The sequence below is a fragment of the Myotis lucifugus genome, unplaced genomic scaffold (genome assembly GCF_000147115.1).
Source record: "Myotis lucifugus unplaced genomic scaffold, Myoluc2.0 scaffold_6, whole genome shotgun sequence".
Lineage (NCBI taxonomy): Eukaryota > Metazoa > Chordata > Mammalia > Chiroptera > Vespertilionidae > Myotis > Myotis lucifugus.
In genome coordinates this window covers 13,973,636-14,001,390 of record NW_005871054.1, presented here as the reverse complement: position 1 = coordinate 14,001,390, position 27,755 = coordinate 13,973,636, and the positions used below count along the sequence as shown (strand labels likewise).

The 27,755-nt window shown below is 44.7% G+C and overlaps 3 long non-coding RNA genes across 5 annotated transcripts in view; 1 reads left to right on the top strand and 2 right to left on the bottom strand.

Moving 5' to 3' along the window:
* The window catches only part of LOC106695112, a 50,668-nt gene extending 37,921 nt beyond the window's left edge, over positions 1-12,747 (bottom strand). For both annotated transcript variants that reach the window (XR_002827125.1, XR_002827124.1), the window contains exons 1-2: positions 12,250-12,747; positions 2,597-2,670 (exon numbers count right to left, since the gene is read on the bottom strand). This is a non-coding gene — a long non-coding RNA (uncharacterized LOC106695112). The remainder of the gene's footprint in view (positions 1-2,596; positions 2,671-12,249) is intronic.
* LOC106694873 lies at positions 11,215-22,671 on the top strand. Of its 2 annotated transcripts, none has more exons than XR_002827126.1 (2): positions 11,215-11,488; positions 22,199-22,671. It is a non-coding gene; the product is annotated as an uncharacterized LOC106694873 (long non-coding RNA). The 2 variants fall into 2 exon arrangements; XR_001345942.2 differs by lacking the exon at positions 11,215-11,488 and adding an exon at positions 21,944-22,112.
* Positions 22,672-23,430: 759 nt separating this feature from the next.
* On the bottom strand, positions 23,431-27,573 carry LOC106694871. The gene is made up of 3 exons (XR_001345940.2): positions 26,764-27,573; positions 25,388-25,461; positions 23,431-23,664 (listed from the first exon to the last, which is right to left on the bottom strand). It is a non-coding gene; the product is annotated as an uncharacterized LOC106694871 (long non-coding RNA).
* Between the last annotated feature and the right edge of the window lie 182 nt (positions 27,574-27,755).

The window sequence follows — 27,755 nt, the reverse complement described above, 5'->3', positions numbered from 1 at the left end:
CCCCAACACTAGTTTCTACACACAGACCTACAGTTATGGGTCTTGCAGTCCTGACAGCCTCTGGCAGCAGGGAGTTGTCAAGGAGGAGTCCAAAGAGGCTTTGCTGTGTTTAGCTCTCACCCACCAACAAGGTTTTGTGTGTTGTTTTTTTCAGCCAAAGGGAGTTGGGAGAAGCTGAGGTATTCAAAGTATGGTCCTCACCTCTTAAGGTTTTTATCTTTTAAAGTTACCTTCAGTGGAAGGTAACCCTCTCTGTATTCAACTCTTTCCCGAGGCTCCCATCAGAGACAACCTGTAACTCTGAGGAAGCCCAGAGCATTACAAATGCAGCCTAGAGAGCCCACTTCAAGCACAAGACATCAGATTTTGCTCCTTCAAGTTTTACATCTGCCCTTCCAGAAAGTTGCCCCTTCTCTTCTCCTTGACATTTGTAGGAACACTTGAGTGAAAAATCCTCAGGTGAAGAGCCAGTGTTTGCCAATCCAGCTGTGTGCATTTATGGATTGCCTGGCCCATCAGGACTAGGTAACAAAATGCAAATAGACAAAGGATAGATGCTAAACAACACACACTCAAGGCCCCCACCTTGTAGAAGGTTGCTGCAGGGGCACATGCGCACTGGAGCTAGAAACGGGTCAGGAGCTGCAAATCTCGAAGGAGCCACAGCGGCCCTGGAGACCGGCCCTCTCTCCCAACAATTCCTGTTCTGTCTGCTGTCTGTTCCAGTCTCCTCTCTGCTTACTCATAGTTTCTGTTACTTCACCTTGCATATGGCCCATCATGACGGCCTTGCCTGTGGCAACTCAATACAGCTTTTGGCATCCATCCCCAATGCTAACTGGCTGTTCTCTGTGTTAAGTGAAATATAACTGGCCCAACTGGCCTCGATCTTCTCTGGGGATGGAGGGAGCAGGGCCTAGTGTTCGGCCGGCCTGTGGCTTGGCTGCTGTTATGTTGGGCACCCAGAGTACAGTCAGCTGAAGGGTGAACAACGTGTCACTTAGGAACAGGGGTTCTGAGTTGGGGCATGGACAAAGCAGCCAATGACTGTCCTCATACAGCGGTTATTCTGAACAGCACTGCTTGGTAAAGCTGTGGCCAGGGCTACACAAAGAGTTTCATCAGTTTAGCTAACATTTGTTTTACATCTTAAAAACATTTTCATGGAAAGAAAAAACTTAGTCACGAATTCCATGTGACTGTGAGGTAGTCTAAGACACACAGGCATATTTGCACCTAGTAATATCCAACGCACCTGTTAAAGAAGAGAAAACTCACTTCAACTCTTTAGTGTCGTGTTAGGAAACAGCCCGCACATTCCATCAAAAACCAAGAAAATCTATTCAATTGACTATTTGAATTTTTAGAAGGTGATTGTGTTTTTAAACAAAATTTTATCTATCCAAGGGAGATAGGAAGGTAATATTTAAGCTATAATCCCCCACTTGAACTTCATGGGCAGACAAACCTACTTTGTGCCAGCCCATCCTTTGGGATCTGTAACTACAACCATGACCTTCACACCTGCATTCAGCATACTCTGGACTCAGTGGCAGTTCCTCTCAGATACATAGAGGGACATAGAAGGGATACAGGAAAGGCTGAGTATGTCATTTAGGATAAGGCAGGGCTACTGGGAACAGACATCCCAAATAGCAGTGGATTAGATAAACAAGTTCATTTCTTTCTCAAGCAAAAGCTCAGAACAACATAGTGGTTTTACTTCACCAAACCCTTAGGAACCCAGATTATTCTGAGTTCTCCCCATTTTTGGAGGCCCCCACTTCACCGGTTAGTTTTCCTTCTGTGTCTGGGATGGAGGTCCCTCTATCATGTTTCTGTGACAAGCAGCAGGAAGGTGGAAAAGGAAAAGAGGTAGCAAAGAGCACACGCTGATTATCTTTTTAAGGAAGGTCTTCAGAATCTACCACATGAACTTCTGTTTACATCCCATTGGTCACACGGCCACCTGTAGAGAGGCTGGAAAATGTAGTCTTTATTCCAGATGGCCATTTGCCAGCCAAAATTTCTGTTTCTATGTATATTGGTCAGGGTTCTCCAGAAAAACAATAGATATAGGAAATAAGATAGATATAGGAAATTTGTTGTAAGGAATTGGCTTACCCAAGTATGGAGGCAGGCAATCCAAATTCTGCATGGCCTCCTAACTTCTTGTTCAGTGCTTAAGTCCTACCATTCAAAAATTAATTTTTGAGGGTGAACAATGTAGAATGAACAGCTCCTGCTCCTTACTCAATGTCACAGACCTCGGAAGAGCAGATTTTGTGTCTGTGTGTGTGTCTGTGTTTGGATTGTGTGTGTGTGTGTGTGTGTGTGTGGTGTATGGTGTAATACTTAAGTTATTACAACACTTTTTAAGTCTGTTACGATGTGTGGAATGTAGTGTGGTCTGTGTGTATTGTGTGTGAGTATGTGTGTGGTGTGTGGGGATTGTGTGGTGTGTGTGTTGGGGGTATGTCGACGGCCATGGGGAAGGACCCCTGTGGGTCTGCGAGGGACTGTGTGCTATGACATCACACTCACCAGCTTCCATGAATCAGAGGAGACAGAATGTAGAATGCCAATCCATGCCTACCTCCTCCTGATGTCTTCCATGCACGAATGGATACGTCACAGACCGAAGCCTTGTCCTTTCTGTAAGCAGTCACACTGAAAGGGATAACAAGTGAAAAGAAGGTGCCAGATCCTCTCTTTCTCCCATTTTTTTGGGTAATCAACCTAATTTTTGGTGGCCTTGTTTTGATAAGACTTAAAAGAAAAAGAAGATGCCAGGCAAGTGCATGATGAGAAAGAGAAAGCCTGGCCCACTTCCCAGAGCCCCAGATTCTCTAGAAGGCCAAGCTTCTGAAACTGTGACTGCCATGGTTACTCTACAGCTAAGCTCCCCAATATGGTAGCCACAAGCCATGTGTGGCTACTGAGCACTTGAAATGTGTCTATGGCTGAAGAACTGAGTTTTAAATACATTTATTTTTGGTTCATTTAAATTTAAAAACTAATATGTAAGTTATTAGAAAACTTTCTCAGTCTGTTGGCAACAGCCTGTGCATGTGAATCTACTACTTTTCAACTGGATAGTTTAAGAAATCTAAATACGGGTAGAATATTTCCGCTGAAGACTTAGGATTTGAATAGAGATTTAAAATACACACAGGTGGTGATGGTTTTGCAAGCGTATGCATACATCCAAACATCAAATTGCAAACATTAAATATGTGCAATTTTTGTGTGTATAATTTTTCCTCAATAAAGCTGTTAAAAGAGAAAATAAAATACACATCTCAAAACTTTAATGCAAAACAAAAGAACTGACAATGTCTCACTTATAAATACGTATATCAATTTGTAAAATATTGACAATATTTTAAAGATTGTGTTAAATATATGATTAAAATTAATTTCACTTGTTTCTGCTTACTTTTTGTAGTATGTCTACTAGGAACATGACCATGTGGCTCATGTTACCTTACCTTGGGGCAGAGCTATTGTAAGGATGCGCCCCACACCCTCAGGGACGCCCTGACTTAGCCTCTCTTTTTCCCTCTCAGTGCCTACGGCTCCTGCAGAGGCAGCACTTCTACCTGGTCGCTGACTGTTTCCTGAAACCGTCCCCTGCCCCCTGATGAGACTCCAGCATTATCAGTGGAGCCCGGTGTTCAACAGGGACATGCTGAGGATCCAGTAAATTGATTCTGAACTGGGAATCTGAAAATGGGGACTTGGGCCCTGACCTGACCATCAACACTTGACCTTCAGCAAGCCACCTCACTGCCCTGGGCTTCGGATTCCTCACCTATGAAGTGAGAAGAATAGGATTCCTTGCCCTCCTATGGGGCTATTTTAAAAATAAGAACAAATACCCCAGGAAATCTTGAAAAAGTAGAAGTGCTATTCTATCTAACATGAAATAGTTTGTATTCACAAAGTGGGGAATTGTGCCCGTTCAGCCCTCCTCTCCCTCTCCTTCTCTCCAGTGAGTGAATGCTAAGTGTCCAATGCCTGCTTGGGGCCAGCGCTGCACTAGACTTACTTGCACATCTTTCTTCCCTGGCTCGCTCCACCCCCCTTTCTTGCCAGGGGAACCCTGGTTGTCTAAGTGGCTCATGCCTTCTCACCTGCAGTTCACAAATATGCCCTTGGGGCCAACAGTAGTTTACCCAGTTTCACCCTCACCATGAACCCTGCGTGAAGCCCTGAAAAAGAAGGCAGCTCACACACTGCGTCCCAGGCCCACTGTTACCCCCACCCCCATGATGAAATGTACACAGAGACCCTCAAAATTGGTGTTAAAAGCACATAAACCTCTTGGGTTGTTGAGATTCGGGCCCAAGCAGGGTGTGTGTGTAATATCACTAAAAGCAGGTATGATGGATAAAAATGAATGATGGTCCCTTCCCAACGTAAACCGAGCTGCTCATCCCTCAGGGTTGTTTATAAATAGAGGGGAGTCCATTTGTTCGGGATCCCGGGGACAGGCCGGCACTCCATTTAGATAACAACCACCTTTCATACCCAGCCATCACTCTCCAGCTCGCAAGGTGGCGATTAATCAAACAGTGTTTTGGTTTCTCCCGATACACATCTAGTCCTTCCGGTTTAGAATGAGCTGAAGATGCTTCAACGGTTTACAGAACAGCCGGGCCAGTGCATTAGAGGCCGTGAGGATGAGGGCCCTCTGAGGGCCCTGCCAGTGGGAATTCTGAGTTGGGAGCAACTGCGCGGATGGGGATTCCAGAAGTTTAATCCAGTGGAGGCCTGGCCTTCTGGGCATCACTGACGTGTGACAATCAGTCTGAGAGAGTGAATAACACCTGTCATTCAGATGGAGACACCTGGAGTGGAGGGAACACCGAAATTGGACAAATTGAAAGGCATTTATTTTCTGAGAAGGTCATCTGCTGTGTGAAGATGGGTGCCTATGAACCATTAGAAGCCCATGTTCTCAGTGCTGTTGCAGAATTAAGCAGAGGGAACCCTGGGAAGTGAGATGAGGGGGGCGAATCAGAATGGGGTAGGGGGAGTTTGAATTGAGTCTGAGGCGGAGTAGGAATTACAGTGTGGAGGTGGAGAAAAGGGCTTCTCTATCACGAGGACTGCATGCATGCCGGGCCAAGAGGTTAAAAAGAGAATTATAAGGTTAACAGTTGATAGACCTTGGGGTGAATCAGAACTGATTCAAATCCCCCTTCTTGCACTTGGTGGAGAAATGACATAGCCTCTCTGCACCCGTTTCCTCATTTACAGACTGGGGATTACTCTTTAAGAAAACTCCCATCACCTTGTCTGATGCTTAATAAGACATCCCAGAAATAAAATTTTAAATTAGTTGATTCAAATTGGCTAGTATAGGGTTTTTGAAGTTTTTATTTCGCCAGTTCTATTCCAACAGGTCCAAACAATTTCTGGAGTTTTGATCTAAGAAATAAAAGAAGAAATTTTGGGAGTGGGAAAGCAGAAAGAAAGGTTAATTTTCCTTGGTCTCACTTGAGTCACAGCTGCATAGCCTGACTTATAGGATTTTCTCATCCATATTTGCAATTCAGAAATTCTCTGCAGCAGGCCATGCATTTGATTCCGGGGCCAATCTGGGAATACTGTCCTGGGATATGGACTGGCAGCTGAGGTAGATTTTTAGGTCACATTCCCTTTTACATTCACTGGGGTGGAAAGGGAATGGAAAGAAAAGAAAATGGAAATAAAATATTTTCTTTTAATTCAAATTTTAAAGTCTGTACCATTGAGAATAGAGCATGTAACAGCTGGTCCCTTCCTTCAAAGTGCTTACAACATATTTGAAAGGATCAGACTCAAACATATGAATCTGTGAGTCAAAATCATAGGGTACATTTGAGTAAGGAAGGAAGATACAGACCCCAGGGGCAGGGCGATGGGAGGTGAGAAGGCCTCTACTGTGGCTGGCGTGGTCAGAGGAGCCCCCAGCCTGCCTTGCCAAGTCTGACTCTGCTGGGGCGGATGGAGTCTCTATACAGTCACCTACTTTTTCTTTTCAGCTGTTCATTCCAAGACTGCAACTTTCTGACAGGCAGTGCCAGCCAGCCCCGAGAGCCATTAGGCCAGGTCCATCAAAGGGCCTGCCCCATATGCTTTGAGGATTAACATCGGTCTTAGTTAACAATCTAATTAATGTTTGGATAATTTAACGATTTTGTATGCTTTCTAGAGTGCTTTCTAGGGGAGTGACCCTGGCAAGTAATGCCATGTTTTCTTTCTTCTTACAGAGATGCCTTTTCTGATCCCATTAATGAGAAACATCCTTCCTATCTGGGCTGGGCCACGTGAGTAAGAGCTAGCTTTTCTGCTTTTGGGATGGGGTGAGGGGGTCTCCCAACAGTGTGGCCAGTGTAGGATGGGGGCAGAGGAGTGGCCATCTTCTCAGCCCCCAGTCACCCCAGTTTCAGGACCAGCCTCCGTTCGGGGTCTGGCTGTATCCACCAGATGGTGTGGCCCTGCCAAAGATGCCCTGCAGCCAGCTGTGCAGCATGGACCAGGCTCTCCCTTTCTCTGTGACTCCATTTCTCCTTATTTCAAAATCCTTATCTTACCTGCCTCGCTGGGTGATAAGCCAAGCCCTCTGTCAGCAGTGTGGGTGTCATTGGGGCAGTTTAAGTGAGATCCAGGTCAAAGATCCCGTGTAGCCCAAACATACGAAGTGTGATGAGGTGCCCCTCCAGGGGAAGGCATGGCTACCCACCTCCTTCCAAATCAAGGCCCTGGGGAGCGGTGGTGAGGGGTGCAGGCCCCCTAATTCCTGCTCCATCACTGCCTTGCCGTGTGCCCATGGGTGTAAGTTAACTGGCCTCCCTAAGCCTCTTCATCTATCAGTGGGTACAATAACAGCATCATCTTCATCCTTCATAAAACCACCATGAAAATGAAATGACATAATGCACAGGCAATCCTCACTTTGCAGAGTTCAAATAAGCATGAATTTCAGTTGTCACAGTTTAGTTTAATGATACTAGTCCCCAACTACATGGTTGGAATTTCAGTCACTATGTGTATTAACAGAGTAGTTGTGTAAAGCACAAACCTCTCTGCTAGCTGGCCAATCCCCAATCTCTATGTAAACGACAGAGGCACGTCCTGATCAGTGATGGACTATGTCACTTTTTTCAAAGTCTGTGTTACTCAGTTCACCCCCAGACAGCAAAGCGTGTAGCTGTTTCCTTGTCTCCCAGCGATAAACCCACGTGCGAATCATAAAGAGGGATTTGGCCAAGAAAGATGAAAGGGCAGCAAAGAAACAAAAATGGCGATGCTGGAGGCAAAATTCAAACCCAACATAAACGGAGTTCGAAAAGAAATAGCGGCCCATGGCAACAGTGACAATGCCACTCTTATAGAGGTCTTAGTGAGGGCAAACTTGGTGACATATATGGGGAGACTGGTTGTGACCAAGAGGATGGAGAGGTCCCAGAGGAAGTGATGCCAGCAAAATCTTCACCTGTAAGGCACTTGAGAGTTGAAAGTGCAAATGACAAAGTGTTGGAAGCTGACCCAAACTTAAAAAGGACATGGCAATATATCAAAGGTAGAAAAGATGCTTTCTCCGTATCATATGTTTTATGAGAAGAAGATGAGAACTATTCAAACTTCTCTTGACAGATATTTTTTACAAAGAAACAAAATACGTTGATTCTCAATGTTCGTAATGTTTTAAATCACAATCTATTAAGTAAATATTGGCTTCATTATTTTTTCCATTTTAATAAAGTTATAACGGACAGTAAGAGAGTTCTTAATGTTTTGATAAAAAATTTTTAAAGATCAGAGAACAATTATAATTTCCCTCCATAACTACTAAGCTCACTTGGCAGGGTTTCAGCAGTCATGATCATATTTATAGTCCTGCACTACCATACAAAGTGAGGACTGCCTGTATATTAAGATAAATGCTGGTAAGTGGTGTCTGCCCTATCATTACATTGGCCCAGGGAATCCAGAGGAGGAAGTCACGCTGACTGTTCCACTGCTGTTTTTATCCCCCCATCAGGTAAGAACACTAGTTGAGGAAACTCTGGGACAATAAGAGGCTATAATAACCAAGAGGAGAAAGGTCCTGAGCTGGCAAGCCTTACCAGGGGACCTTCTACATGGAACAAGTAAAGGACTGATCTGCAACCACAGGCAACACGGTTCATGGAAATTTGCAAATGCTTCCTAGCATCTTCTAAGATACTTCTTAGAAATGCCTAACATTTGGTAGAATCGTCAAGTCCCATATTTGATTTAACTGACATCAGAAGAGATGGACATTTTCTGGGTGGGTTCAAGATCCTGAAGACAACATCACCTTCTCCCAACTCTCAGGAAGAGGTTTACAGAGAGGTCAAAGGCCCAGAACATAGACTGGTCCTGAACTTCCAACTGCCTCTCATTTCTCTAGTGAACCAATCATGCCTCAGCTTCCTCGTTTATAAATGTAAAATAATAGTTGTGTCTTAGTGCAGGCTGCTGCAACAAAAATATCACAGACTGGGTGGCCTACGCAACCAGTATTTATATCTCACAGTTCTGGAGGCTAAGAAGTCCAAGATCAGGTCCCCAGCAGATTTGGTGTCTAGTGAGAGCCTGCTTCCTGGTTCAAAGCCATTGTTTCACTACATCCTCATATGACAGAGAAGGTTGAGAGCACTCTCTGGGGACTCTTTTATAAGGACACTAGTCTCCATCACGAGGGCTTTACCCACATGATGTAAATCACCTCCCCAAGGCCCCACCTCCAAATACCATCACCTTGGAGGTTAGGATTTCAACATGTACATTTGGCAGGAGGGTGAGGGAGACAAACATTCAGTCCTTGATAAATAGTATCTACTTAACACAGATGTGAGGTCTACAAGGGATCATGTGTATTAAGACCTTTGCACAGCCTCTGGCATATAATGACTGCTCTAGAAATGTTTGTGCTGTTGGATAGCAATTAGTTAAAAGAAAAAATAAAGGGAAGATTCACATTCATACAGAAAGTTCCAGAGCATCATGTTTTTACCATTATCCAAATAAATTAATTCTCTCTTAGATTGAATGGTACAGAGAATTTGTGTTGCTGGTATAAAGACAGGAGCATTGCCCCGCAAGCTTGACTCAGTGGTTGAGCATCAACCTGTGAACCAGGAGGCCATGGTTCCATTTCTGGTCAGGGCACATGCCCGGGTTCTGGGCTTGATCCCCAGTGTTGGGTGTGCAGGAGGAGCTGTCTCCCTCTCCCTTCCTCTATGAAATCAATAATTAATATATATATATACATACATTAATATATAATTAATTAATATACATATATACATAATTAATATATATACATATATATATATATATTTTTTTTTTAAAGACGTATCAAACTAATTATTGGTAAGCAGACCTCTGTGATCCAGTGGCAGCTGCAGAGTATCAACCATCTTCTGGGCTCTCATTGTCTTCTCATCAGAATTAATTGTCTCTTCTGAATGAGATGCTATTGAGTTAATTATTTATAATAATAATAAGCTTCCTTTTATCTATCTTCACCCACAGGGATGACGGTATAAGTTGTTTCATTTTCTAGGGGTGGAGACATTCAGATCCTCTCCCAACCCTCCTCACCCCTCCTTATTAGGCTTTTGTGAGAGAGCTGGCTAGAGTGAAGTGTTGGTCCATGGAAAGAGATGGAGATAAGTTGAGAGCATGCCTCATCCATGAAGTTCTGAGTTCATCCCCACACTGAGCTCTTCCTTTCCCCATCTCTTTATCACCACTAGTCCTCGTTGGCACTCAGTATTTACCACAACTTTGCTAGCCAACTGATGTCCACCCTGGGTGGACACTGTATTCCATGAGGGTAAAGTACCATCCTTTCCTGCCTCACCTCTCATCCAGAGAGCTGTCAATGGCTGGAGGCAGTAAGTACTCGTTGATTGATGGCGAGGAGAGACCTCTCAGGGAAGTAGCATGGAAGCTCCTGGGATGGAATGAGACTGCAGGGGAGGGGGAGGGTTGCACACCCAGAACCTGTGTCTGTCTCATTTTTATCCCCACAACTGGCAGTCAGGACGGTTTCCCACTTCCCACAGGGTCTGCATGGGAGTGTGTCTCGGGTGATTTGATGCTTCCATGAAAATGAAAGTTGGATATGAGGGAGCTCTTTCTGGAGACAGTGGGAGGGAAAGGCCCAATCCCTTCAAGGACCATATGGCAAATAAGACCGGCTGCATAATTTGCAAGGCCCAGTGCAAAATAAAAACATGAAATTCCTTGTTCAAAATTGTTGAGAATTTTTAGACCGTGACAGTAGAGCATTAAATCAAATGCGGGTCCATCTAAGCATGGGGCCCATCTGAGGTTGTACTGCTCATGAAGTTGGTCCTGCAGCCAATCCAGGAGCTCTGCCCAGCTTGCATGGTGCATTAACTCCCCACCTACATCTAAACTCCTCAGTGGGCTTGGGATTTAGGGGCAAGAGAGGAAGTGGTATCCAGCTCCTTTCTCCCCGACTGAGAGCAGGGATAGGGGAAGAGGAATGCTGGCCAGTTGTGTTGTGCCCTCAGAAGAGGCCCCAGCGGCCCCACGGAAGGAAATGTTAAACACAGAGCCTCTGTGTTTATCTCACCACGTCGTCATGCAGCATGACTAAGGCCTGCCTGCAGCTCTAGCCCGGGTGTGCTCAGGAGGAATCACAGCCTCGCTATGACAATATTTACTCCCCTGTTGCCTTGGGGAGCTCTAAATACAGAGGGTGGCGGTGGTTTTCTCTGGATCTCCCACTCTTTGTGAGCAACTTCTTTTTCCCACTGAGCATGTTCTGGTTTGGGTCAAGGGCGGGGTGTGAGGGTCTCCTCTGGAAGAAAACCCACGGAGACCCAAGACCTTCAAACTCTTACTATGGCCACATATGGGGAGGGGAAGAGGACTCTCACACTTGGTTCAGCTTGCCCACCACCATGCAGCTCATGAGTGTTCTTTTGTTTTGTTTCATTTTCTATGCGCACTTGGAGATGAGAACAGTGTCCACACCTTCTCTTTCATTCTGCCCCCTTTGGACTTGAGTCCCTACATGTGGGTGTTCAGTTTACAGGCGGGAAGGAGGAAGGGCAGAGGGCAGCCGGGGGGTTTTCATGTGTGCCAGGCGTGTTAGGCATGAGTTAGGCTAGAGGTGTGTGAGCCGGAGGGTGAGAAGGATCTGTTCTTCCTGACAGCCGTCTCCTCCTCAGCTCCTCAAGGCAGCCCAAGACAACTGGAATTCGGGTGTTGACTTTTGGCAAATATTTTAAGAGCAGTGAACACTTAAGAGCTTTGTGCAGTTCCCCGCAGAGGTGTCAAGGTTTCCTAAGGATTTAGCCTATTGTGAGTGTGTGCCGCCTAAGAAAACTCTGCTTTTGAGAGTGATGTCCCAGAAAAGCCAGGTAATACCAGGGAGGTGAGCCTCCTGTCTGCAGGAGCCTAGCAAGTCTTATATCCTTTCTTCACACGGGTATGTCTATTCTCTTTACATTGGTGGCAATGCATTTCCTCTGGCATAATTTCTGTATGACAAACATGTCAACCTAGAATGATTGCATAGGACTTATCTTTCATCTAAGTAACATAGGCTGATATATGTAACTAACATAAAGGAAAAATACAAGGAAAGTGATTTGTTATAAATGGAAATATTACTATTTTATTCTATAGTCTATATGTATGTTATATATATTATAATGCTATATATTATATAATTTATGTTAATGTTACATATTTTATGTACTGCATCCCCTGAAGAGAAGGGCTAATACTTTCAGCTGGTGGCTTTATCAGATCATTAGCTATTCTGCATTTTTATAATGTGACACAATTATTTCATATCATAGGTCAACAAATTATTAATTTAGTATTTTTATAAATAACCTGCTACTCTACATTTCATTTGCAAGCAAGGATCAGCTGCAAACTACTTCCTGCTTTTATGAAGTTGGGCAGGTAATGGAACAATATGTAAGCAGCCAGTATCTCAAAGGTGACCATGATGATCACAGCCTTTTCCAATTATTTTAGCCAATTTGCAAAACTAAGTGCTAAACAGAACTTGCTACAGGGCCAAACTGATAGTCTACTGCTTTCTGTAGTGACTTTACTTACAAGGCCTGGAGGGATTGGGGAACTTTGTTCAGACTAGGTACTTGACATCTATGGTTCCCAACCTCTTCCCCACCACACAACTTCTAAGACTTGTTTTTTCCCACTGTCATCACTCACCTCACATTGGAAACATACATCCTTTACTCCCAGAGCAGGACAGACTCCTGGTGGCTCTCCACGGGCAGCCCTCTGCTGTTTCCTGCTTCACTATAGTTCAAAATGGGCTGCTCCTGTGAGACCCAATCCTGACGAATGGGACCTGAGGGGAAGCTGGCCGGAGGCTTCTGGGAAAGATCTGCCTCCTGAAGAGAAGAGCAGAGAGAATTGGCAAATCCTGCGCTGGGTGTGAGTGTGGCGAGTAAGAGATCCACACGTGGAAGACGATGAAGCAGAGAAATGGGAGGAGCCTGGGTCCTACTGTCATGGCTGAGGCTCGGCACTGACCAAGCTGCTCTGCCCTGCCTTTCACCATCTCACTGTATGAGCTAAAGCGCCATGTTGTGCAAGCCGCTTTTCATTTTGCATTTTGTGATGAGCTGCTGAGAATATCTCTCCCAACTGATAGCACTCGCTAATGAACAATGCACGTAGTAATGGAGAACCCTGTACCAGGTATTAATGGGAAACTCAAAGGAAACAGAAAATGTGCTTATTTCCTTCACTGAAAATATAATCTAGTCGTTCTAGTCAACAGAAATAAAATATACCTGCAAGTATGAGTTTCTGCCCAGCCTCACACTCCTGTGCAAAGTACTATAGGATAAGCTAAATAGAAATTGCAAAAATTTCTGCAAGATTTGCTTACATGATCAGTTTTCAACAAGATGTTTTCACACTGTTAAGAGAGAACCAAAGAAAAATTAAATATGAAATATGGCTCCTTCCCCTTCCCCCCTCCCCCACCCTCCATGAATCTGCTTCAAAATTGACATTGCTATCTTTGAAAGCCCCATGCTCTGATGTTTTGGAAAACACCGGGACATAAAATATTTCTCAGAAATAGGAACTCACCCATAGAGCCTGCTGGACACACACACTGCTGCTTATGTCTGATTTGGAATATGCAAGCAATTTGCCTCTAAGAATTTATTGCCGTTAGGTTAATAATCTTCACCTGACATTAGAGCGTAAATCATAGGCGCCTTCATGTTTTTTTAAACTCTATCTGTGGCTGAGCAGTTAGCCAAGGTTGGCGCACATGCCAATTTGATGGTCGAAAATAATAATTTTGTGCCGTTCGGTCTTCCTGGAGGCCACATCCATTAGGCATGCTCTGAAGATGGTAACAGAGTGTACTTGTAGGTTTGTGTTACACGGCAGTAATTATGGTGGCAGCTCTGACTCAAGTTTTCAAAGTTTCGTGAAATGAGCCTCATTTGAAAGATAAACTAGTTGGTTGGCCTTCACATGTCTTCCCAGAAATACTATGAAGTAAGACCACAATCTACAGTCTGATGGGGGTCTGGCCGCTGGGGGCAGCTCTCCCCCAAAGGGCATCAGGACTAGAAAGGCGCCCTGTCCCTCTGAGGAGGAGGTAGGAGTAATGAGGAGGGCTTTGTGGGTGTTGGTACTTCTGCTGCGCAATGATAAAGGAACACAATGGTAGAATACAAGACCTGCATGAATTCCAGAACCTCCCACAGGTCCCATCTGTGCTGCCTCAAGTCCAGGCTCCTCATCTCAACTTTCTAGCCCCTCTGCCCCACCATTTGGCCCCACTTCTCCCCCATACTCATTAGTCTCCTCACCATCCACCAAAATGAGCATGTTCATTCCTGTTTTCCCACCCTTGCTCATGATACCTCAAAAAACTCGTTAGTTGGGACACTCCTAAGTCAAGGCCCCACTGTATATTTTTTTTATATCAGAGAGGAAGGGAGAGGAAGAGAGAGATAGAAACATCAATGATGAGAGAGTATTATTGATCGGCTGCCTCCTGCACACTCCACACTGGGGATTGAGCTCACAACCTGGGCATGTGCCCTGACTGGGAATCAAACTGTGACTTCCTGGTTCATAGGCTGATGCTCAACCACTGAGCAACACTGGCTGGCCCCCCCACTTACTTTCTACATCTCTCCTCTGTGCCATTCTTCACTGCCTAGGTCAAGTCCCATCTCTTATAGGACTATCCTGGCCCTCAGTGAGCTTTGGCTTCTTATACTCCTAGTAATTACCATGTAATGAGCATGGAGGATATGCCAGGTGATTCACACTCATTATGGGGAAGTGATGGGATGGGGTTTTCTATCCTCCATACACTGTTTCCATCCATCCCCGCCTTGGGACCTGGCACACACGGTGACAAGGGCATTTGGTAATGCAACAGAAATAAGTAGAGCTCTCTGCAAAATGATGCTTAGATCGTCCTGTAGATGCTCTACCTCTAGGAGCTAAAGGCCCAACCCACTTGGAATGGAAGGAAACAGAAATGAAAGAAAGGCTGATAACATTTATCAGAGGCCAAGGGAGACCATAGGACACAGGCATGAGGAGAAAAAAGCTTAAAGAGAATTCACAGTGATGACTCTTGTTTCCTCATGACAGAGGGAGGGGTAGGATGTGGGGCAACCCCAAAGCCATGACCAAAGGACCTGCTGCTCTCCAGTGGATCCTCCGCGGTCTATAGTGTAGCTGGGGCGCAGGTTGAATGGCAACGGAGAGTCACCTGATTCCCACCCTACGGCAGACTCTGGTGAAGGCTCTACTTGAGAAAGAAGGGCTGTGTGTTTCTTCGCTGGGTATACTTTCAGTGATGCATTGCAGGACCAATTTCCAATTATCCATTTTTTTCTAATTATCCATTTTTACTGCAAAAAGTATGAAGACAAAACAGACCCACCCATCATACCACTTCATAAAGACAACCACTGTAAATACGTTGCTGTGTTTTCTCACAGTCGTTTGCCTCCATCAGTCTGTCTCTTTATCTCTGGTGTTGCTATAATATTTGATGACCTAGCTCTCCACAGACATGCCACTCCCAGCTTGTAGGCACCCTGCTCCCTCACTGTGAATACGGCTTCATCTAAACCTCCAGCCTTCGTGTGATCTACAGAAATCGCTCAGACTGGAGGTAACTACAGGATGGGTCCTGGTCGCATAATATCCACACAGGGACAGGCCTGGAGGAGTCCTTCAGGCAACAACAGTAAGGCTCCGACATGTTTAAGATGTCATTGTTCTCTTTAAGTCGTAACTGAAATCCTCCCTGGCGGCTTCAGCCTGAAGCCCGGGGCTGCAGGGGAGACAGACGTGTGGCCTGTCCCAGTCTGAAGGCCTCAGCTGTCAACAAGCAACTCCCTCAGAGGCGATCTCAGGCTTCTCCAGGCCGAGGCCAAGAAACCGAATCACATGATGACGCTCGATAATTTTTTAAAAAACGAAGCACATCCAGAACAATAACATCTTAGAGACTACGCCTCCCCAGGCAGGAATTGCCCCTCCGCATTGACAGACAAAACTGTCCCACGAGAGACAGGGGGTTCCCTGAACCAATTTAATCTGGAAATGTTTCCTCAAGTTGTGTAGGCAGAGTTAGATTATGGATCCTGGGACTGTTCAAACTTGGACACATTTGACTAGACTTTTTAGGGGCAAGAAATATTCCCAGGATGCCACAGCAAACAGAATAAAGCGTTCGAAAGGCCTCTCTCCCCTGAAAGAATCTATCATCCGTCACTGAATGCTCATTCTTCTCTCCTCAAATGCCTTCCAACGTTTACTGATTCTCAGTGAGAGATGCCTCGTCCTGTTACTCATCTTTTGAGGGAGGTGGTGGCTTGTCCTCGGTCCTCCATGGTGTGTTTGTGGCGGCCTTCCTTATTCCCCTCGGTGTCACCTCACGGCCAGGCAAGGCTGCCCGGCACAGGGCTGCTCACTGGGTATTTTATTTGTTCCTGTGCTGAGCAGCAGAGGCCACTTTCTGAACTCAGATCTTCCAAAGGGCTCCATCAATGGGTTTCTGGATGCCCCCACCCCCCGTGTACTTAACCCCGGCCTCACAATTCTCCGGGAGGTCAGAGGAGCCCCACTGATAGAGGAGGCTGAAACTCGGACAAGTGGAGAGATTTGCCGATGGTCCCTCAGTAGAAGGGTAAAAGCAGGGCTGGGAGTGAGGTGTTCTACCCCAAGTCCAACGTTCTTGCCCTGATCTAACAGCTGTTCTCATTTCGCCACAATGACGGGCTGTGGGAAACCTGTAGCGATGCTCGCGGGGAGGAGGCAGCAGGAGCGTTTCCAGGCCTCTGTCTGCATCGCTCCTCCCTGGGCCCGCTGCGCCAGGCCCAGATGTGGCTCCGTGCACCACTTGGCAGCCTCGGGCTCCTCGCTTTTCTATTAGATCTTTCATTCCTTCCTCCCTGCCCCCTCACCTCCCCACCCAATACAGAAACAACCCCAGGAGTAAAATGCAAGAGCTCGACCAGCATAAAGCAAAGGTTAGAAACTGAACGCCAGCCTTCCCGAAGCCAGGAAATTCCAGAGACGTGGTTCTCATGGCACGGGGACTTCAGGTTACATATTTTGCCGTCTGGCTAACCAGTTGTACGTTTCAGTGTGCGGCTTAAGACAGGGTCTGCCTGTGCCACGAGGGTGCCTCCGGGCTCTCAGACCCATATTAGATTGCAGGCAGGCTGTCCTGTGGATTAGCTGTGAGATTTGCAAATGTATAGTTTACAATGTGGTAAGAGCCCATGGCCCCGGGAGCCGGCAGTGAGAGCGGTCGTGGCGGTGCTCCAGTTTGGGGGGATTTGCCCTTCAAACCTCAAGGCTGCATTAGCCTGGCGGGGGCCTGCGGAGTTCTCCCGCCGAAAGCAGCCGTCCAAAGATTTTCCTTAGTCCTCCCCATGCAGCCAGGTGTGTTTCCCTGGGTAGAACCTTGAATGCTGCAGAAGTCCAGCTAAGCTGGATGCCCACGATTTTAGAATTGAAAGCCTGTTTCTATTAGAAGTGGTTTTTAAATTAATCAGTTGTGAAATAAATATGGGGGGTCCTGTGGCACCCCCTCAACCTGGTCTGTAGGTGGGCAAAGCACGTGTCCCAAAGTCTTAGGCCGAGCACCTACTGCCCAACATGGACCCCAGAGCAGGGCCTAGCATTCCCCAGTCCCTGGCAAGGCACAGGGCAGACCCTCACCCCAGTCTCGACAACAGCAGCAGGGAAACACCAAGCTTTTCCCCAAAACGTACCCTAGACTGGAAGCTGGAGAGTCCCACAACTCCCCTGTCCCTTTGCTGAGCTGTCTCAACGACCTTCCACAAGCTGTGTGTCAGCCACAGAAGCTGAGCCTGAGTCTCGAGCAAGCCACCCATTGGCTTTGATGTGGGCAACTTTCTTGCTATTCCTGTCCCCACCCCAATTCTTCCCTCAAGCCCCTCCCCTATTTCCCAATGACCTTCTTGTGCCTTGCAAGTGCCCAGCCCGCTCCAGGCCTGTCTGCCTTAGACTGCATTCTGCTTTGGAGCTCTCTCCTTCCCCTCCCTCCATTTCTCTTCCTCAAACCTCCTGCCAAATCTCCAGCTAGCTGCCACTCACAAAGATCTGATAAAATTGGGTCATAATGACCTATGCTACTGTGCTCTAGATCCGAAAAACATGAACAAATTCACCCTCCTAATACCGACCTCTCAAACAGGTTAAGTGGCCTGTGCAACTAAGAAGTGGCAGCATTTGGATCCCAGTCTTCTGATCCCACATACCTGGTACTCTTTACAGATGCTGCATTCTCATCACTGCCCTGCTGGGGAGCGGCAGATCCGCAAGACAACCTGCTATTTATCCCAGTTTGTACTTCAGGGCCTGGGGTGCTCATACCAGAACAGTAAGCCAGCATCAGAGTGGAGCTGGCGGGAGAGCCTGAGCGGGCTTGTCTGACTCCCTGCCATGCAGACCTCAGAGCAGATGGCTCCCACGATTGCTCCAGAGAGAAATGAGTCCTGTTCACGCGGAAATCTTCCGAAGGCTCTTTTCTGCCAAATTCTAGAAGGCAGAGCCAGGGAGGGGAGATGTTGCTGGAGATACCATTCTGAGTGATAAGCTGACACTGTGGAGCCCACAGACTCCCTTTTTCCCTCTCAGCCTTTCCCTTTCTGGGGTTAAGTCTTTGCTTTCAGGCAGAGAGGCTCTGGTTGTGGTTCCAGAGTTTATCCTGCCAGTTAGGAGTCTCAGGCCTAACTGAAGCCGCTGACACCCCTCCCCTAGACCCCTGGAAACACCCAATTCCCCATTCCTTATTTGTTGCATGAGTGAATAATGAATGAATGAAAGCTGCTCTACGATTCTGCTCATGGAACCAAGTCACCCAGACAACTCATTTTCTGGCTGGGACCTGCGGGGGGGCTTAAGAGGTAATCTTTTGCTAGAGAAATGCTTGATTTTAAGAAATGGATTAATAATATAAACCTTAAGGCTCTGTAGCTCTAGTTGGAGAAGATAATTCACCAGAAGTCATTTTAGTTTACAAATGAATGCATTCAGATGAAAATGGATGCCAGCAGCCTTTTACATAATTGGACAAGATGGCTGCCTACTTGGTGTAACTGGAGAGGGGCTGGGATAGCTCTTCCACCCCAATATCTCTCATACCAGTCTGTTTCAGTGCCTGGGATTCCACCATCAGAGATGCATTACTTTGTAGTTTTAAGAGCCTTTTAGACAAGCACTGTCGACAACTCAATATGTGGTGGTATGACACTAAATATTCAGATATATTCATCACTATGATTGGGATTGCAGCAGCATCCTAATCGAATTAAAGAATGTATACACAAGATGAGATTCACATGCTTCTTATTTTCTAAAACTGAAGGCACTTTGCTGATGCTGACTCTGCCTCCCCTTTCTTCCCATCCCCTTCTGTTGTCTTCTGTATTTTAGGATCTGAGTTCAGTAGCACCTCCTGCTCTCTGGGGTGTCCAGCAGGGCCAACTTGTGCCCCTGGATTCCAGGCCCAAACCCTAGAAAAGGAGAGAAAAGTGGATGAAGAAGAAATGGTGTTGAAAGCAGAGGGAGTGGGAGACGAAGGAGCCAAGTAAAGAACAGGAGAGACAGAAGAACAGAGGTGCTCATGGGAGAACAGGAAAGAGAACTATGTGTTCATCTCCTACAAGAAGCAATGATTCATCCTCCTGGGCTAGGGTTCTAATCCTTTTTCCCTGGACTCACCTTAATCCAGTTAGTCCCAGGGCCCAGAATCCCACCTTTAGGGATGAGCTGCTTCATCACTTGACAGCCTTCTAGCCAACCTCACTGTCCAGCCTGGAGCTACTTTCATGTGGCTGCTCATCTGCAGGTATCTGCTCCTCGAATTGAAGGTGAGGCTGGGCTGTGTAGACATGTAGATATTTCTCTCTCCCCCTCCTGCCTCTCTTCCACTCTCTCTCTAAAGATCAATGGAGGATCCTTGGGTGAGGATTTTTAAAAAAGAAAAAAGCCCAGCCAGCTGGCACCAAAGTGGGGCCATCCCCTGTATTCTGTTACCAGCCAGCGAGGTTGTGCAAATGCCGAGTCTCCATGCCCAGTTTTCAGTTATTCCAAGACCATCGTGACTTTACCAAAACAAAAATACCAGACAGATGGGAGGGGAGTTGGGGGGATGGCTAAAAAAATGTGAAGGGATTAAGAAGTACAAACTGGTTGCTACAGAATAGTCATGGGGATGTAAGTACAGCAAAGGGAATATAGTCAATAATATTCTAATAACTATGTATGTTGTCAGATGGGTACGAGATTTATCAGGACGATCACTTAGTATAGATATATAATGTCTAATTACTGGGATGTACACCCGAAACTAATATAACATTGTATGTCAACTGTAATTAAAAAATAAAAAAAATCACTTATTTCTATGTTTTTAAACATAAATAAACAAATAAATGATGAACAAAAAAAGTTAAAAATTAGAGTAATAACAAAGAAAAAGGAGAATCGCATTTATGTATAGAGTGTGATCCTTTTTAACAGGTTTTAGTGTAAGTAAACTGATGAGTTTTGTATTATCAAGTCACTGTTGATATTTTGAAAGTGTTTACAGCAATTAGGAGAATCCGATATACTAGATCTGTGAAGACTTCAATTACTTAAGTGTGCAAAAATGTTCACTTATTAGGGGAATTTAATTAGTTAAGTTGATGTTTTTGAGTTATTATTCAGTAGTGTGTGAATATTCTCAAAATATCAATTGCTTGAAAATTAGAAAATTGGACACTAAACTAAGTAGGACTCATTGTAAACACCTTTTTCCATCAGCCAAAGCCTCTCAGACATTAAACAAGCCTTGACTTCTTCCAAGGGAGTTCCCACGTCCAAGGCTGGTCACCCCAGCACCTCCCTCAATCACACATCTTTCAGCGCTATTTCTTTCCTCTGTGTTCATTTTCCATCACGGGGGCAGGGATATGGCATCCTTTTTCTTTTTTCTTTCACTTCTCAGAGAAACCCCAAATCATCTTTATATTTTAAATTAATTAAATTTATCAGAATTGAGTGGGACTTTTAATCCAATGACAGCAACATGCCTGGTTCTGTGAAGAACTGAATTAGGCACAGTTCCTGTCGAGAAACATCCCCAAGGACACAAAAGTGAAGGACCAGAGAAGGAACAGGGCGGACACTCACCAGGAACAAACTGTGCTTTTCGATGGTACTTGCAGGCAGGTAGGCAGGGTTAAGCAGGTATCTTACAATAATTATGAAGAAGAAGGTTATGACAGGCTCCAGAACTGTCTTACTGGGTCATTAGAAGGAAGAAGACATGACACATTAGGGAGACTAGGAGTCATGGCTCCAACCTCTCCTTCCTCACACCTTGTAGCCCCCGCCCCTTCTCTTAAGAACAGAGAACTATTATGCAGAAGGGAAGACAGAGAAGGGAGACAGAGCAAATGTCAAGGGTATAGTGATTTGTGGAGCAAAGCAAAGAGAGAAACTTGGGAAAAGTTCGATTTTGAAAGAAAAGCTCGCAGGAGGGCCAACGCTCATAACAGTGCAGGAGATGCAGTGTCTTTTTTTTTTTAAAGAATTTTCTTTTTTAAAAAATATTCTTTTATTGATTTTAGAGAGGAAGGGAGAGGGAGAGAGAGATAGAAACATCAATGATGAGAGAGAGTCATTGATCGGCTGCCTCCTGCACGTCCCCTACTAGGGATTGAGCCCACAACCCAGGCATGTGCCCTTGACCGGAATTGAACCTGGGACCTTTCAGTCTGCAGGCCGACGCTCTATCCACTGAGCCAATGGATAGGGCAATGCACAGTGTCTTAAAGGGCTAGATGCAGACCCAGAAGACGGAATAGGGAGCCCTGGATGAGGCGCTGCCTGAGCAGGGAGAAGGGAGATCACCGGAGAAAGAAGGAAGGGGCGGGTCCCTTGGCCATCAGGCAATTCAGAAGCAGAGATGAGTAAAAAAAATCGCTGACCTAGGAGACTGGGCTGAGGTAAAAAAAGCATTTGAGTCACCTGCATAAAGCCAGTTAAAACTATGCAACAAGGTCAGGTTTCCCAGAATATTGACATTTGGGACAACATTGGTCTTGGTGCCCAAGAAGGATTTCTACACCCCTTACAAGACCTTTAAAAGTTCACCCTTTTGTGGTGGAAAATAAAGCTGTTCCTTTATTTGAACAGTGTGTAATTTTGCACTTAGGGGAAAACATGGTGACGTGAATCACCCAAAATTCCCATCCTTATTGAATTGGGTCGCTTGGGCGAGCGAGTAGACCTTAAGCAGTGAGTGAGTATTTATTTAAAAAAGCAGGTTACTGATGTATTTCAAGACAACTCCTTTTTATCCAAACTGAATCAGTAGATATCAAACACAACATGGCTGCTGATGTGGGCGGATGGGAATGCCAGGAATCTGAACACCAGTCATAGCTGACTGTGTTGAGCATGCTGCTGCACCGGGCATCGCTTTAATCACATTGCAGACATTGTCTCATTTACCAACCTGCCCTGTGAGGTGACACAATCATTCACAGGTGAGGAACCTAAGGCACAGAGAGGTTCAGGAATTTGCAGTCCCAGAGCGCTGGGCTTATAATAATGTAAGTTTGTCTGACCCCAGCACCGCTGATGATGGGATGATGGGGAAGCAACAACACCGAGATGGGAGATGGGACCACAGACAGACGCGTCAGCCATTTCGATGTGCTTTTCACATGAGCAAAGGATGGATGATCTGCACATTAGTGACTCACCACGTACTGACGACCTGAGACTTCTTGCTTTTGCCTGTTATTAACATTTTCATGTATTTTTGCCTTGTCTGCTCTGGCAGTTCCTGAAGAATTGGACTGTCTTGTGGGTCTCTTGCCTCCCACTTGATACCTATTACACACAGAAGCCCGTCTATGGAAAGGTAACTAACTGATTAACTAGTGTTTGCAACTTCTTGCTCCACCCTCCTTGTCAATGAAGGCGAGTCCGACTTGTAAATTTTTGAAATGTAGCCAACAATTTTGTAAACACTTGGGGAATTTTCTAAATGTTCGGCCAGTTTAGTGATGCCCGAATTTTAATGAAACTTCTTTCATGCTATCTTCAGGTTGATGTTTAATTTACAAGTTTACACCAGACTTTTCATCAATTTTCTTTCGCATTTAAATTGTCGTGCCAGGGAGGAGGATAAAACGCATATTCCGCCTATCAAAATGCCACCTGGGGCTAGCAGACTATCCTAGAAGTTATTTTTTGTTTTAAAGGAAAAGAGGCTCTAGAGTTGTCCTTTAGATTCTCTGTGAAAAAACATGTTGATGATGCAATGCTGAAAATATGATTGGAAAAAAAAGAGGAAGAAAAGAAAGGAAGAGAAAAGAAAACACAGAGAGACACAGAGGCTAGTGCTAATCCTCCACGGATGTGCACCTGGGAGCACAGAACTGACCCCATCAGGGTCTACAATGGTCAAAATACTGTCAACATGTTGCTGAGTTTCTGATCTGATTCCATCTGTTACTCGTTCCCAGAACCAAAATAGATAAAGAAGCACAAAGCGTCCCACCTGTAGCAATAACTAGAACAATCTCTTCCAGTTGACTAAGGGAAATTCTCTCTCAATGTGCTGCCAGCTTGGAAAGTGTGGCACTGCAAATACCCCGAGCTCATTAAAGGAGAGCTGAGTCTGGGCAATGATTGTATAGTCTCAGAGGGGAAAAAGGTTTCCTGAGGGAGGCCCTGGCAGCGGCGGTGAATCAGCTATTGTCGCAGCGGGCTTCAGGGAAGTCCAGCCTACGGAAGGCCCCTGTTTTGTGCAAACTGATCAAATACAGATGTTTCCAAGGAGTTGACCTTACTCACCGTGACTTCACTGGAGATTGAACGGCGGACAGCCGGTCAGCAGCGGGGTGAAGGCATGTTTTGGCGAGAGGGTGTAAATGTATATACAGTTGACAGGATGTGAGTGACACTGGACAAACATCTCTTCTATTGATAAATACGTGCTTGACTTCCAAAAAGTTTTATACCAGGGTGACGTGGCGAGAAAGAATATAGTTTCGGGCTTTGCTAGGTGTCTCCTGTGTACGTCAAACTCTGAAAGAGATGAAGGGGGAAAATATTAAAAATGGGTTCAACCTTCCGTCTTCCTGAAATATCAGTTTTCATATAAAACTCATCAGCTGAGCCAAGTATTAGGCTTGATCAATGGCAGGAAACCAGGGGATCAAATGTTAATAAATCAGAAACAGATACCCCCTCTTGAACAGAAAATATATCACAAAACTGAAAACAAGGAAATCATCTGATGATTTCCTATTGCAATAGCAAGGAGAAAATGAGCTTTTTTTGGGGGGGGGTGGCTGCACCTTAAATAGCAACAAAGAATAAGATTTTTAAACACCTTAATCAGAGTTGGACTTTAACATGTGCAAAACCAAAAAAGATTCAGATATTTGGTGAAATCTGGAGTAGTCTTAAGTGTTTGTGGGTGTGCAGGTAATAAGATGGCAAAGTGGACACATAAAGACCGTGTTAACAATACTTTGCTATACATTTTAATGCATTTTTTTTTCTCTTTTGGAATTATATCCTCAGCCCTCAGCCCTGTCTTTTAAAAATGTCTTGCCCCAAGATCCCATTCCCTTACTCCGTAGTGATTTTTTCTCTTACTCACCTTCATTCTGTAAAGTAAATGTTTCATCGACATAAAGCATATATACAGAAAAATGCACAAATTGTAAGTTCACAAATTCATTAGATCAATGAATTTTCATAGAGTGGACACACCTGCGGAGCTAGCACCCAGCCTGAGAAACAGAACGTTATCGGCGTCCCCAGGAGCCCCTCTTATTCTGTTCCAGTTGCAGACTTTTCCTCCGAGGGTAATCATATTGTGACGTGTAACACTAGGGATTCGTGCTGATTGTTTTTGAGCTTTACAGGAATGGAATCATAAAGTATGTATTCCTACGCCTGCTTCTTTTGTTCAACATTATTTAAATTGTGCAATTCATTCATGGTGAGTAGCTGTGTATGTCCTTATTAATACTTTAAACTATATTGTTTTTAATAATACATACACACTCATTTCATTAATACAGTCTTACAGGTACAGAAATGTCTCTGTTTACTTCAACACATTGATCAGAATTGGTACCCAGAAGAAAGTACAAAAAAGTAACCCGCCCCCAGCAGAAATCACAAAGAATCCACTGAGCTGTGATAGAATTCTGAACTGACATGTCGGTCATGAAAGGCACATTATCACCAACACCTTTGAAAGCTTCATTTTTTTCTATTTATTTTTCTTAAAAATACACATGCAATTTTTTTTAACCGCCTTAGAAAAGAACCTAGACAGCGTGGTTCTACTCTCTGCCTGGAAACTGTTTGCGTCTGTGAAAACAGAGACCTAAATTAAATTAGAAAATCCTGGTATTCAGTAGGACCGAATTTCCTTTCCTTCCTACTTTCCCATTCCACAATCTATCACCTAGACTAATTAAGAACAGGGAGGTATCATCTTCACTGGATTAACCTTAACTAAATTGTGCTCATTCAACACGTGCCCTTTTGATTAGTCCGAGCAGGGCCTGCTGTCTCGGATACACCCACCTTGTAATTCTACACACTTAATTAATTTCAGATGAATAGCAGAGGGGATAAGCTAAATTCTCGATTAATAAACTATAAGTCCTTATGTGTGTCAGAGTAGCTCAAGATTTTCATTCTTCCTTTATCTATTTGCCCTGCAAAGGCAAATGGAGATTGTAACACACACACACACACACACACACACACACACACACACACTCACATATACACACAGCTGCAATTGTGTGAGGATGGTGAAAGGATCCATGAGCAATTTCGTCATTGTGAAGGGCAGACCTTAAGAGAGAAAATGCACAAATTGTTAGTACAGAGATTATTTTTCTACCAACCATAACTTTGAATGTCCTCCTTCACCTGGACCTCACTCTTTAGTTTTTATTTGCATATATTTCCTGTCCCATGTACAGATTCTTAGTCATGAAAATTCAATATTAATGTCACCTATATTGTATTTTTAAATGCACATCTCAGAAGTAAATTCTATTAATAGTCCGAGAACTTTTCTAAGAAATGGTTTGAAATTATGTGTTTAATCCTCAAATTTAACAGTTCTCAAATATATAATAAAAGTTTGCCCTCCTGGGCCTCTCTGACAGCAAAGAAAATTATTTCCTTATAATAAAACCGATCCCAAAGATGTTTATATGCTATAATTTATCTCATTTTAATAGATGGCTAGAAAATTACACAAGATAGATTTACAGTCTCTCTTTCAACCCAGAAAATTTATATGTCTAGTTATTAGTGACTTAAAAACTACTACTGATCTGCATAATTGTATATAGAGTTTCTCCAGTAGCGTTTATGATTCAACTTAATGGTCAATTATATGCAGGGAATTCAAATTACTGATACTTGGGGAATATAGCCAACATAGCTGTTAGTTTGTAAGGAATTCTAGTTACATAAGACAAAAATACATTAATATAGCCAATTTTATGTGTTTAATTAAGCAGAGGTGTTTTTTTAAAGGTCACTGTTATTTTATATAGAAAATAATTCGAGAAACCATATACTCAGTTCACATGTCTTCAGATGTTAGGGCTGTTCTGATGTGTTTCCTAAATGTAGTCTTTGTTCCAAAACGATTTTTTAAAAAACCCTTGAGTAATTCTGTTAGTATTTTCTACTACTTTAGAAAATTAAACTGTGAAATTCTTGGACTCCATGTTTAACTGCACTACTGTTTCCCAGGCTATTACATATTCCTACAAGTTAAAGCCCTGCTCAATAATTTACCATTAAATGAGTGAGAGAGCGTGGAAGATTTTACTGATCATTTTACTAATTGCTTATTTGTGGAAATCCTCCAAACGGTGGAGTCATTTGTTTAATTGAATGCAAAAATTATTAAATCATTTTTGATTGATGGCACGCATGCTGATGGGCACATCATTTTTCAGGGTGCCTCAGCGAAATGCCTTATCAGGTTTGTATTATCTCCTCCATCTGAGGCTGGGCACAGGGGCATTTTAACTCATGTCAGGAAATCTTATTCTCTCTGCCTTCCCTAAAACCAGAGCCTACATGTGACCTTTTAGAAAAACACAAAAGCGAGTAATTTAAGTCAGCCCACACCTGCGCCGTCTTCCAAAATATCCTCATACGAACGCTAAACACATCTCATTCCTGAGGACGTCCGTCGGCTGAAAAGGACAGTCTATTCCTTGGAAAGAGCAAAATACCGACGCTGCCGTTTATCTTCTTCGGGGCTGGAGGAAAGTTGAGATACTGTTCAGGAAAGGGCACTGAGCGCGGCCCTGTGATTGAGGTTTACTCTACAAACTATTTCTGATCGATGGAATCGGGCATTTACACAAGGGGACTTAAGCGTTCCTGAGCCTGGTTATGTTCGCTGTTTATGTTACACAATCAGAAATCTTACGAATTCTCTTTTAGGTGATGCATCACCAAGAATTTTTACATGAGGGGGGTAACCATATTACCTGGGTTGTGTGCTGTTCGGAAAGTTGTTTAGCTAAATTTGCACTTTAAAAAACGAACAGAAGAACTCATAAGGACGCCTCTGAAAAGCCCTGTAGAGTAGTCGCATCACGAGCTTCACTGCCCGTGTCTCCTACTCCCGTGGGCCTCTTTTAACCGGCTTTGCAGCAAGAGATTCAAGTTTCTGTTTCTGCCTACAATCGGCACTTCGATTAGGCCAGGTCCCCAAACAAGAGTTAAGGGTTGGAAGAGTTTTCCAATATAATGTGAAGCTGCTCATCACCCTTCTTTCTCAGGTGTCGCTCCCTCCCGCACACCCCCCGCCGCCGCCTCTCCGGCTGCGTGAACGGGTCTCCGTGCCATGGGACGCCCTGGGCGAGGTCGTGTTTCCGTGCGTCGGCGCTCGGATCGTCGTGTCCCCCCATTTCGTGCCTGTCTCTGAAAAAAAAATTATTTTATTTTTAAGTTCGTGGCTTTACTACACGCGGACGGAGAGGCAAACGAGAGCGGAGGGTGCAGGTGCCGGCGCGCGGAGAGGCGGCCGGGTGGAGTGCGAGACGCGGTAGCTCCTTTCCCGCGCGGGGTGCCCCCAGACCGGCGTTAGTGTGTCTTATCTGGTTCATTGG